The 13,916-nt window shown below is 37.6% G+C and overlaps 1 protein-coding gene across 1 annotated transcript in view; it reads left to right on the top strand.

Moving 5' to 3' along the window:
- The first annotated feature begins 222 nt into the window (after positions 1 to 222).
- The window catches only part of FAR2 (fatty acyl-CoA reductase 2), a 172,563-nt gene continuing 158,869 nt past the window's right edge, over positions 223 to 13,916 (top strand). Inside the window, exon 1 of the mRNA XM_020975819.2 lies at positions 223 to 604. The gene's annotated coding sequence lies outside the window, so the exon portion shown is untranslated. The remainder of the gene's footprint in view (positions 605 to 13,916) is intronic.

Genomic DNA, 13,916 nt, shown 5'->3' with positions numbered 1-13,916 from the left:
GTCCCTTGCTCTTCCCTTACATCCCCCAATACCACTAGAAAAAGCACAACCCTCAGTTCTTCCCTGAGCGGGGCTAAGGACTTTTTCCTAGTAAGCTCTCCCCACAGTCCTCCCTCCTCCCCATCCTCCTCCCTCCATCCCCCCCAAAAAAAAGAAGAAGAAAAGTGGGCCGAGAGAGGTAGTGGATCTGAAAGCATAATCCAGAATGAATGGAATGATGTTGCCCAGAATTCAGTCCTTGGGCAGTAGTAACCAGGGCCACAGCTCGCGCTTTCCTACCGAAGATGCTCTCACAAGGGAGAAAGAACTAGGGGGCTTCAAGCCCGGAGGAGAGCAGCGTGGTCTGGTAGCGCTTTCTCTCTGCGTCTACCAGATCCCCGCTTAAAGGTTGCAGCCGCCTCTGAGCTGAGAGGGAGGCAAGGCAGCAGCGGCGGCGGCAAAGGGGAAGGTAGGAGTAACTTCCTCCCGCTCCACACCCAAGCTCCGAGCCGGATATTATAGTCATTGGTTGTAAGAGGAAGACCACAGAGCTGTGTCCTCGCGGCCGGAGTTGGGTTAATTTGGTGTCTTTCCCTGCCCTTCTCGGGGAAGGACCGAAATAAAGGTAATGCTAGCTGCAGCTTCTTCCCCTAGCCAGATCCTTTTTTGTAGGCAACGGCAAGCCGAGCATGGAAGTGCAGAGACAGCTTTTGTAGGGCCTTGCCTCTGGGGCAACTCAGAGAGGAATGGGTTGGAGGAGTCGGGAGAAGAAAGAGGCATTTAGGGGCTCCTAGGCTATCATATACACGAATCTTTGAGCCACAAGGCGAAACTGGGGTAATTGGAAAGTGAAGGTCGTGTCTGGCTTGGGGGGAAAAGGGTGAATTTTAGAAGCATCGGCTCGGGAAATTTCTTTGACATTCGGTTGCCTTTTGGGGGCCGGGCGCTAGGGAAAGGACTGGGGTTTACCCTGACTAGGAGTCCTGGGTGAGGCCTTGCTAGAGCTGCAGTGGTTCCCTCGGGATATGCCTAGACAGACTGGTGGAGAGGATGCAGGCCTGGGGGTAAGCTGGGAAGAGAAGAGCTCAATACTCTCTCATTCGAATTTTCAAACACGAGGCACAGTTGGGCACACCTTGGATGTATCTCAGTCATCTTTACTTCAATCCCCAGATGGTTACTCTCGTCCCACCTGTTCTTACTTCCCGACCCTTCAGGCAGTTCCAAAGAGCAGGTGAAGTAGCTTGCCTAGGCAATAAAAAGGCAGCTGGAATTCGTTAAGATGCGACCTGCCCCAGACGGAAGTTTCAAACCTCCCTCCCTCCCCATCTACTGCCTAGGCATCTTGGAGCGAGGCTGGCAAAAATCCAGTTAAATTCTCAGACCTGTGCTGGTAGTACTTTGCCCGCTTGCTCCTACAGTTTAGGAAGTTCCCAGACCTCAGTAACCTAGTTTGTTAGGTGTGGGTTTTTTCGGAGGCTTCTGGGTTAATCTGCCCCACTATGGGGCAGTTACAGTTTCAGTGCTCTTGGAGTTCGTCTCACTGTTGCTGTTGAAACCTTCGTCTGGAGCTTCAGGAATGGTGCCAAAACCGTTTCCCCTGCTCTCTATTAACTTTGCTGGTCACTGGGGAATTGTGAACAGTTCGTAATGATGGGGTAAAACTATTGCTTTTTTTAAATATCTTGCTTTGTAAGGTGATGGCTCTGTTGTGAACATTGTTTTGAGTTGGTAGTTGGTGTTTTTGTTTCTTTTGAGAGTTGATTGAGTAATCCATAAACTGCTAGCTGTGTGAAGTTCAAGAGCTGATAACTCGGGATACTAGCTTTATTTTCTTCAGGCATCTACCCTAATTAAAACCTCCCATGGGGGAGGGGGAGTGGAGCTGGTAGGAAAATTCAAATGAATTTTTTAAGAAATTAATATAATTATTTCCTGAACTTTAGCAATTGTGGTAGGAGGTTTGACAGGGAAGGTGACTAAAACAATTGTGCACCTGTGAAAATTTTGAGTTTATTGGTGGGTTTCAATCATCCGTGCTTTTTGCTTCTCATTTGGCTTTGGAAATTCCAAATATCACAGTATCACAATGCTAGGGGTGACAAGTGATTTTAATTAAGCTCCCATACACCAGACAGTATTTGCAAATGAGTACATTTAAGGAATATGTGTTTTGTAAGGAACACGGAGTTCTACAAGTTTAAGTTTCTATAAAAGTGGAGTAAAGATCTGGGGGACCCAGTGTTCATGGCGGTTTCTAGTCCTATTCCTTTTTGTGTATTTAAAAATGCATACTTACATGTGGTTTTACTTATGCCTATAGCTTATACATAACAGTCATTTCTTGAAGAAGGGTAGAGGTGAGAAGCAATCCTACCTCTCCTCCAGATTGAATTATTTCATAACAAAGAAAAAAAATCACAACAAATACAAAACAAAACCATACAGTGGGATATTTGTCAATATAGCCAACATTCTATCTAGCTGAATTGTTAAGGGCTCCTTGTTCTTTGTGAAGTTCTTGCCTAGCTAAATTTCTAATCTCTCAATTTCTACACTGTCAAATAGAAGTAAATAATATTCTTCCTGTAAAGATGAATCTCTCTAAGAGATTAAGGCCAATCAGATACTAGCTTTCCCTGGGTAGGCAGAGTGTCACATTTGTTCCAGATCAAGAAAGAGCCCCTAAAAATTTGTGTATAGCTTTTCCAACTTCAAAATGTTTTGACATTTCCTTATTGTAGCCTTATAACCATTCTATCTGTGTGACCCTGGGCAAATCATTTAACTGCTGTTTAATTGTTTCTTCAACTGTAAAGGGGGCTTAATAATAGCACCTATCTCACAGTGTTGTCTTGAGGATCAAATGAAATAATATTTGTACAAAGCACTTAGTATAGTGCTTGGAACATAATAGATACTATATAAATGCTTATTCTCTTCCCCCCCCCCCCTTAAGTACTTACAGTGAGGTACACAAAGTAAAATAATTAAATTTGTTGACATAAATAAACCTATGTTTTTTAAATAAAGTTTTATGAAAGAGTTCTTTTGCTAGTCACTTGTTTTATACAATTTGGTATTAAGTTCACAAGATTCTGAAATATTCCTTAATTCTTTTTTTTTCTTTCTTTGGTTAGGCAATGGGGTTAAGTGACTTGCCCAGGGTCACACAGCTAGTAAGTGTTATGGGTCTGAGGCCAGACTTGAACTCAGGTCCTCCTGAATCCAGGGCCAGCGTTCTATCCACTGTGCCAGCTAGCTGCCCCGCCCTTAATTCTTTATCATTAAAAACCACTCATTTTATCACATTGGATATTAAGCATACTTTCAAGAAATAGTCCATTTTTCCAAATCTAGCTATGATTATAGCTCATTTTTTTTGTTGTTTTTCAACTGTGGTTAAAATCAGGTGAGTTCCCAGGCCATTGAAATATGTCTCTCTCCATCTCTTGTATATATTTCTTAACCTTTTGTTAAGGTGCAAGCCTTGTTATAGTATACAAATGATCATTTATTTAAAAATATAATTGTGAATATCAAACTAATTATAAAACTGAAAACTTAACAATTTATTTTCAATGTCAATTAATCTCAAGTAAAAAATAATGAATTGCCTTTTTGTGCACTTTTTTCCCAAGTAATTATCTCAGAAGGAAAAAGGAAAGAGATAGATGGGAATTGATAAACAAAAGAAGATTGGTCTAGAATACCTGCTTATCCATCCGAATATACATATCAGTCACATGTGCTTCTTCTCCTTTATTTACAGATACTTGTGAAAACTTTTGTCAGTAAAAGTTATTTAAAAGTGATCTCCTAGAATACTTATTTAGTTATAACTTTATGTTCTTCATCCTTTCATCCCAAAAGTATTCTGGTCCTTTCAAAATCAGCAAAATGTGGAGTTAGGACCAGGTGGGTAAGGAATATGAAAGGGAATATTTGGGGGAGAGGTAGAAAGCTCTTCCAGCTTGTAGTTTGAAAAGATCAATAAAGTGAGAAAAAGAAATTTTCTTTCCTGATTACTCCAGAATATCTCTGAATCTGAACTTTCTTCAGTTTTACACAATGGGTGAAAATCAACTGGGGACAAAGTTAAGATAATTAAATTTATTGATACATGATGAGGCTTACAACTTTTTACATCTTTAAAAAACTATAACATGCAATATATCCTCCTTTTGCCTCAATCACTTACAAGATTTGAATACATATTCTTTAATTCTTCATTTTGAAACCACATTGGATATTAAGAATAAAAGGGATTGGGTTAATACTGGATTTCATCACATTGTATACTAAGTATACCTTTAACAAACAGTCCTTTTTTCCAAGTCTTGCATTGATTATAGCCCATAGTTTTCAAATGGGGTTTAAATCTGGTGGGTTCTCAAGCTACAGAAGAATATTTATCTTGGATGAATTTCTTAACTTCTTGTGATTTGTGACACCATATGATGGCATGTCATCAACATATTTTATTAGAGTTCATCATTCTCTGAATGGGTATAAAACTTTAAGATCCAATGGAAGTAAAAAAAATCTGCAAAACAATATTTTTAGTGGGTGTTTTACAGTCTGGTGAAGATGTCTGGATCTTACAGGCTTACATGGGCTTATTCTGACAAAGGTTTTGGTATAGCTTTGGAGAAAAAAGGAGTTTAATCGGTAAAAAACCACTCTCACCACCTATATCTAATCTGTTACTAAGGTCCTGCTAATTTTACATTCAAAGCATCTCTCACATATATTCCCTTCTCTCCTCTTTACCATCACTCTGGTGTATCAACACATCATGTCATCAACACATATCTAAATTATGACAATAGCCTGCTGGTACCTCTGCCTGCTACAAATCTCTCCCCTCTTCTGCTTATCTGTCAAAGTGATCTTCCTAAAGCACAGATTTGACCATGTTACCCTCCTATTCAGTAAATTCCAGTGGTTCCCTATTATCTCTAGAATCAAATATAAAATTCTCTGTTTACCATTAAAAGCCCTTCATAGCCTGCAGCCCCATTACACCTTTCCAGTGTTCTTACAGCTTGCCTCCTAGAGCTCCACATAGTATTTTTCAATACAGTGACCCTGACCTCCTTCCTATTCCTCACATAAGACAATTTATCTTGAGACTCAGGTTAATTACACTGGCTGTCCCTCATGCCAGACTGCTCTTCTTCCTTATTGCTACCTTCTGACTTCCATAACTTCAAGTTCCAGCTGAAATTCAACCTTGTATAGGAAGCCTCTTCCTCTCAATCTCTCTTAATTCTTGTGCCTTTTCTCTGTTGATTATTTACAACTCATCCTATATATAAGTTATTTATATGAAGTTGTTTGCATGTTGTCTCTTCTGCTAGATTGTGAGTTGCTTGAGAGCAGGGACTGTCTTTTACCTTTTTTTGTATCCTCAACAATTAGCAAAGTGCCTAGCACATAATAGGTATTTAATAAATGTTTATTGACTGATTGACTGACATGCATCAATATCTCTCCAAAGCACTTTCATTATATGTCATCACAACTCTCCACAAAGCAGACTCCCCAGCCTCTCCCACTTGGACAGTATTGGTACAGGTATTATGGAAATGTGCCACACCCGCCTTTATTTAGCAAATAAGCATAGAACAAATCTATACAATGTCCATACTCAAATGTATATGCCTCTGGACCTTGAGTCCATAATGCCCCATCAGGAGCTGAGTAACATAGATCCTGGTGCTTTGATTGCTCTAATAAGAGTTCTTAAGTCTTTCAAAGTTCTTTTCTTTGCAGTGTGTAAAAATATTCTCCTACCTCTGCTCATTTTAACTGCAACAGTTCATACTTCCTGGCATTTGCATGTCACAGTATTCCATTATATTCATATGCCATCATTTGTTCCGCTATTCCACAATTAATGGATATCTCTCTAGATTCCAGTTCTTTTTTTTCCCCATTTACTCCTATATTCAGTATCAGGAAGTTTACTTTGTTTATGACTATTCCTTCCCTGGTATTATTCTCCTTAATCTCCTTCTCCCAATTCCCACTTATTTCCCTGTTGAGTTTTATGTATTGCTAAACCAAATTGTGTATGAGTCCCTTTTTTGTTCCAGATAAGAGTGATTTTCATCTAATGCTTACTCTCCCCAGCTCTTTCTCTGAATGCACTTCTCATATACCCCAATTCTAAGAAATTCTACCCACTTCTTCCTTTCTTCGCTCCTGTATTCCTTTTATCCTTTCTTTTCTTTACCTTCTTAAAAATCTCATAACAGAATAAATCCACACCCAAATCCTCTATTTTCTTATTTAATTTTCTCCTTACCCTTTGAAGACTTTAAGATTCTAAAGGAAAACTGTTTTCTTCTCCCCCGTCAGAATGTCAATACTGCATCATTATAAGTCACTTCCACTTGCTCAAATAAATTTACCTCTGTAGTGTAAAGATGGGTATGAAACTACCTCATTCCATTTTAAGCTTAATAGTTTAACTAGATGAGAACGTGTCTCTAATAAGCATGCACTCAGTTAACTTCAACTAAGTGTTAAAAGGCCTTCAAACTAGAAAAATACACAAAAATCATGTTCAGATATTTGAAGAAAATTTGGACACACCTCAGGGATCACCTACAAATTGTCAATTGAGTTCATGAGGGACTGATTTCTAAAAATTGGAAGGTGTGGTTTTCTAGCACACCCTTAAGTAGGAACTGCCTGAAAAGGGGAGAAGAGAAGACATTTTGACTTTCACTAGGTCACCTTCCTGTCCCCTCCACTTTCGTTGGAATTTTCAAGGGTTCAGAGAATTGTAGCTTCCCTTTGGCATCCTGGCATCATCCCCTCAGGACAACAATGATTTCAAATTATCTGCAATGAAAGCCAAAGACAAACCATACTCACTACTCTTTAAGGACTCCAGAAAAGAAATTATAAAATGCCAAAGGGGAACTTCTTTAGCCCCTCACAAGTGAGAGAAAAAGATTTTCAGCAATCAAAAGCTATGATTATTATTACATGTAGTCTCTAAACATGAATGACCTTTCCCCTGAATTCTGTATGTATGTGTGGAAAAATGTGTCACAAATGTTTCAGGGGATGTTTTGTACCAATTGTTTTCATTTCATAACCTTGTTAAGTACCACTTCTTAAAAGTTATTTAAGGCTGACTACCTAAATTGAATTTTAACTCAAGGGTACCCCTAGAACCAGGGACAGGGAGTGTTTGCTTTACTCTGGGACCCAAGACTTGTCTTTCAGTTGGGATAAGAATTCTTGGGTTTCTTTTGATTCCTACATCTCCAAATTCTGACAAATCTCTGGTCTTCTCATCAGGAATGCTTGACAGCCATCTATACCATCAAAGACCCATTTTTTCCCCTGTAGGATTATACTCAACTTTGTAGGGTAAATTAATCTTGATTGTGAGCACTTTTTTTTTACTTCTGGATTATTGTATTCTGAGCTTTCCTCTTCCCCATGGACCCATGTTTTTGGAGATCATCATCCAATAGGACTAAGATAAGTGGAACCATTGACAGGTACTAATGGATGACAGGTACTAATGATCAAACAAACATTAGAGTTCTAGATCCACAAGCTCCATGAAAGGGCCACTGAATATGACATTTTTAAAAAGAAATTTTCCTCTTGCTGGACCCTTGTCACTAGTGAATGAATGCTTACAGTTCACAACATCATCCTTCATCTTTGTCTATTATAAGTGATGCAAGATGGTCTCTCTAACAAGATAAGTAAGGCAGCAGGTCCCCATTGTTAAGAGGATGTTATAAGTTGAAAAATCTGCTCATGCATGTTTTGGGGTTTTTTAATAGGAATGCTTCAAAGGCCTCTTATTGAATATTTTTTTCATTATTTTGGACTTCATCTTCAGTTCCTTTCCTTTTGGGATTATATTATTCCATTCCCTTTTGTAGTTGCCAATAAGCAAAGTCTAGTGTTATTCAAATTTCCTTTCCTTTGTATTTGAAGGCCTTTTCTCCCATTGCCTTACAGAATCTGTTGTCAATGGAATTATAAAATTTAAACCACTGTGTCTTGGAGTTTGAAGTCTGGTTGTCTTTAAAATAAATTTCTGGAGACAATATGCAGGTTCTTTATATTGGTGCTTTGTTTTCTATATTCAGAAGTTCTTGGTAGTTTTCTTGTACTATTCCTTGCATTATGGTGTTCAAGTTTTTTTACTAGCCATGTTCTAAAAGGTCTATGATCTTTATGTTTCTATGTTTGCTGTCTTTAAGATCAGTAGTTTTTGATTGAAGAGAAATCGTATTATTTTAACATTATTAATTTTTGCTTCTCTCTTTTTCAAGATTGTCTTGCAGTTCATTGTATTTGTATTTGGAATCTGTTGTCTCTTCCTTCACTTCTTTGGAGAGAATTTCCACTGTGAATTAAAGTATTTCTATTCTGCTAATTATTATTCTTATAGAAGCCATAAATTCTAACATTTTTTCCTTTCTAACTTTTCTCAAGATTCTCATTTCTCTTCTGAACCATCTGGAATTTCTTTGTTGTAGTTGGTATTGAACCATAGTATCCCTCTAACTAAGATAAGGCAGCTACCTCTGGCCTATGCTACTTCTCATACCAATTGAAGTAGGTGGTACCAGCTGAAGCTGGCATAATGGTTTACTTATCTCTGATCATGTCTACCTTCCCATCTCAGGGCAAAAGGTTTTTCCCTGTCTATTCATAATATTTATTATTATCTATCATTATATCTATCCACCACCAATATAGCTACCATCAAAGTTCTCACTTTCCCTCTGGGCAACACAGCAACACTGCCTTTGATCAAGGTACCCATTTCACCATGAAGGAGATTTGAGATTGGACTACTACCATTACCCATTTCACTAGGAATTCCATCAGTAATATCCAAACAAAAAGCTTACAACCAAAAATAACCTATCATAAAATATATATATATATATATATATATATATATATATATATATATATATAATTTTATGGAGAGAAGGGAGGAAGAATGGAAATTTAAGAGAACAGAGGACTTTCAAGCACTCCTGTTGTAAAGACCAGATTTGGGTAGAATCTTTGAATGCAAACAGCAAGAGACAAGAGAAACCTATAAAGGTAATTATATATAAGTAATAGGAAGGGGTAAAAAGATAATAAACTGCTTATATTTAATAAGGAAGAGAGAAGTTGTTCCTTCAGAATCCTTTTGCCTTCTAGGAATCAAATAGAGAAAGTAGAAAAAGACAAACATGGGACCTTTGGGTGGATTTTTTTTCCTGTTTTATTGGTTTTAAGAAAGAGAAGAAAGTGAAGGATTTACTGGGAAGAAATGAGGGGGAAGGGTGAGGAAATATTTCTCAGAACTAGAAAAAAAAGTATACAAACATGGAGGTGAAGAAATGGGAATATCTCTTTAAATTAGCAAGCCAATGAATTTTTATTAATATTTTTTAAGTTTTATTGACGTTTTGTTTTTACATCAGATTGCCCCCACCCCATGAAAATTTTCTTGTAACAAAGTATTTGTATGATACACACATACATGTGTGTGTGTGTGTGTGTGTGTGTGCTGTGTGTGTGTGTGTGTGTGTGTGTGTGTGTGTGTGTGTGTGTGTATATATATATATATATATATATATATATAATCACATTAGGCAACTAAATTTATTATCTTTCTGTAAGGAGGTAAATAATATCCATTCTTTAGAATCATGAATGCTCATATTTCTTATAACTTTCCAAGTTGTTTAAGTGTTGTTGTTATTGTATAAAGTATTCTCCTGGTTTTGTTCATCGTTGATTTTTGTGATGTTAATAGTATAAATTTTTGTTCAGGTTTCTGCTTACCTTGCTCATAATCAGTTCATGAGAAATGGGAATATCATGAATCTCATTAATATCTGAACCAGTAAATAGACAAAGACAGAGAGAGAGAAGAAGTTAAGAGTAAGAGTAGAGTTAAAGATAGAATAGTAGCAAGCAAAATAAACTTAATCTACAGGGAGAATATCAAAAAGAAGGTATTAAAAGGTGAAAAAAGTATGAGAATAAGTAATTAGGGCCTGTACTAGATGAGAAGTGGGACAGCAAAGTAAAATTAGACTATTTTAATTATCAGTTGCTAGGGCTGATCGTGTTCTTTTTCTTGCCACATATTTTCTCGGTAAAGGGGTAGACAAAAAGAGGAAAAAAATAAAAGAAAATAAGATGGTAAAAACACAATGAATAATCATAACCACAGAGATTAATGGAATGTATTCATTCATAAAATGGGGGGGGAGTAGCAGGATGGATTTAAAAGAAGAATTTAAAACACACTTGAAGCAAAGAAGAAGACAGTGGGAATGAGGGGCTGGTTCAGAATCTAATATGCCTCAAGTGAATCAAAAGAGTAGGGCTGACATTCATGATCTTAGACAAGTCAACAGTGAAAAAAAAATTCATTAGGGAAGCCACCTTTATGCACAAAGGCACCATAGCTAATGAAATAAGATGAACACCTAATACATATGCTCTAAATAGCACGACATCTAACTCCTTAAAGGAAAAAAAAAGACTCAAATGACAGGAAGAAATAGACAGCAAAACTATAATATTGGGAACCTCAGTGTGCCCTTAAACAAGAAAAAAGTTAAGGGCCGTATCAAAGCTTTGTTGATTATTAGAAAATAGAATTGAAAAAAGTATACATATTTCTTAGCTTTTTATGGCATCTTTACAAAAATTGACCATGTTCTAGAGCATTAAAAAAAGTCAGCTGCAGACAGTAGAAATATGAAAAATTTATTACTGACCATTACAAAATAAAATTATAATCAATAAAAAAACATTTGAAGAAAGAGTTAAATGGTGACTAAATAATATAATCCTAAAAGATGTGCATAAAAATAAATTATAGAAACAATAGATGATTTCGTCAACGAAAATGGCAAGGCAAGTCAGCAAGTATTTATTAAGCACTTATTATGTGCCAGAGCATCTATGTGGCAAAATGGATAGAGTGCCAGACCTGGAGTCCAGAAGACTTGAGTTCAAATGTGACCCTGAGCAAGTCACTTAACCCTATTTGCCTCAGTTTCCTTATCTCTAAAATGAGCTGGAGAAGAAAATGGCAAACCACTTGAGTACCTGTGCCAAGAAAACACAAAAAGGGACATGAAGAATCAGTTATGACTGGAAATGACTGAACAACAGCAACACATTATGTGCCAGGCACTGTGTTAAGCTCTAGAAATGCAAAGTAAGGCAAAAATAGTTCCTGCCTTCAAGGAATTCACTTTCTAATGTGGAAGACAACATGCAAACAATTGTGTGTATTCAAGATATATACAGGATAAAGTGATGGTAATATCTGGTGGAAGGCATTAGGATTGACAAGAATCAGAAAAGGCTTCTTGCAAAAGGTAGGATTTTAGCTGACCCTTGAAAAAGCCACTAATGAGGAGGAAGAGGTAGGTATGAGGAATGGATCAGGTATGGATTCTGAACATGGAGTGTTGGTTGGTTGTTGTCCTTTGTGCTTGAAGAGGACCAAAATGACATAACTATGTTGGAGTCAAGGTACAATGTGTCTGACTGTGACTGCTCAGACCAATATGAGCTTGGAAGGCTCTACCACAGGTCAGGCACAAATGGTCTATATGAACATTTGGAGTGGAGATGTCTAAATTTGCTCATCTCACATTTCTTTTGAGCTATTGCAATTCTGCTTCACTCATAGAGCACAGTGTCTTCTTTAATGCAAGGATGCCATGCTAGGCAGTCCTGTGCCAGTAACTCCCATGTCCAACAATCAATTCCAAAGTACTTCAGAGAAAACTTGAGAGTATCCTTGTATTGCTTCTTCCGACCAATATGTGAGCTCCTGCCTTACATGAGTTCTCCATAAAATAGTCTTTAAGGCAAATGTACATTTGACATTTGAACAATGTGGCCAGCCCATTGGAATTGTGCTTTTTATTGTAGAATTTGAATGCTTGACATTTCAACTTGAGAAGGACCTTTAGTGTCCAGTTTTGTCGAGGTGATCTTCAGAATCTTCCTAAGACAATTCAAATGGAAGTGATTCTGTTTCCTAGTGTGACATCTGGACAGTTTACTAGTGCCACAAGCATGAAACAATGAGGTCAGCACAATGACTCTGTAGACCTTCAATTTGGTAGGCAGCCTAATACCTCTTCTCTCCCACACTTTCCTTTGGAGCCTCCCAAACACTAGGCTAGCTTTGGCAATGCATGTGTCAACCTCATCATCTATGAGTACATCCCTGGAAAGTATACTGCCAAAGTGAACTTTTCTATAGTATTCAAAATTTCTCCATTTGCTGTCACCAATAGTTCTACATATGGGTGATGTGGTGCTGGCTAGTAAAGAATTTGTGCTTTCTTGGTGTTAATCATTAGGACAAAATTAGCATAAGCAACAGAAAATTGATTTATACTTTGTTGCATCTTAGTTTCAGATATTGCATTGAGTGCACAGTCATCTGCAAACAAAAAGTCACACACGAATTCTCCCTCCATTTTAGTCTTGGCTTATAGCCTTTTCAAGTAAAAATAGTTTACCATCAGTGTGGTAGCTGACCTTGATACCATTTTCATCCTCATTGAAAGCTTCTGACAGCATTGCTGAAAACATCGTGCTAAAAAGCATGAGAGCAAGCACACAGCTTTGCTTCACTCCATCAGTGACTGGGAAAGCATGATCCAAAACCTGGGCAAACATGCCATCACAAAATTGACATACAATACTGATGAACTTTTGTGGACAACCAAATTTTGACATAATTTTCCACAAGCCCTTACAAGTGACAGTATCAAAGGCCTTGGTCAGATTGGTGAACGTTGTATACAGACCTTTGTTTTGCTCCTGGTATTTCTCTTGGAGTTGTCAGGCAGCAAACATGATATCAACCATTCCTTGGCCCTTTCTGAAGCCACACTGGCTCTGGGGTGGATGACCATCTTCCATGTAAAGAATCAGCCTATTAACAAGGCCTCTGGAAAGAATCTTGCCAGCAATGACTAAGAGAGAGACTCTGTTGCCATTGTCACAGAAAAACCTTTTTATTTTCCCTTTATAGAGATGGATAATAGAGGCATCATAGAACTCCTAGGAGGAGGGGAGTTTAACCTGCTCTTGCTATATAATCTGGAAAATTTCAATCAGCTTTTGTATGCCACTTGCCTTGTAAAGCTCACCTGGAATAGAATCAGTAAAGCACTTTACCACACATGAGGAGCCTGATGGCATTCAAAACTTCTTCTTCAGTTGGAAATTCATCTAGAGAGGGGTTGACTTCTACCTGAGGTCAATGGCCTGGGCATTGGTTGACGATGGTCTGTTGAGAGCACTATGGAAGTGTTTAGCCTATCTCTCTGTCACATCACTAATCAATGTGGCTCCATCAGCATTGAGTAGTTGAGGTGCGCCATAGGTCTTTGGTCTTCAGAGCATCATAAAAGCACTTTGGATTTTTGCTATTAGCAGAAAACTGAATTTTATCTGCCTTCTTACTAAGCCAAGAATCCTTCATCTCTCTAAGCTTCACTTGCACTTTACATTTGGGATGGATTTGTTTGTTTCTTTTGCTTTGTTTAGTATTTAATTTTTCCCCAATTACGTGTAAAAATGATGTTAACACTAGTTTTTAAAATTTTGAGTTCCAAGTTCTCTCCTTTCCTCCTTCCACACCATCCCCCCTCATAGAGAAGGCAAGCAATTCAGTATAGGTCATATATGTGTAATTATGCAAAATATATCCATAATAGTCATGTTGTGAAATAAAACATAGACAAAAAGAAAGAAAGAAAAAATAAAGTAAATAAAGTATGCTTCAAACTGTATTCAGATGCCATCAGTTCATTCTCTGAGGATGGATAGCACTTTTCATCATAAGTCCGTCATAGTTGTCTTAGATCATTGTATTGCTGAGAATAGCCAAGTCA

The sequence above is a fragment of the Phascolarctos cinereus genome, unplaced genomic scaffold (assembly GCF_003287225.1).
Source record: "Phascolarctos cinereus isolate Bilbo 61053 unplaced genomic scaffold, phaCin_HiC Scaffold_1;HRSCAF=81, whole genome shotgun sequence".
Classification (NCBI taxonomy): Eukaryota; Metazoa; Chordata; class Mammalia; order Diprotodontia; family Phascolarctidae; genus Phascolarctos; species Phascolarctos cinereus.
The sequence above is the reverse complement of the archived record's forward strand: the minus strand, read 5'-3'. Positions and strand labels throughout refer to the sequence as shown.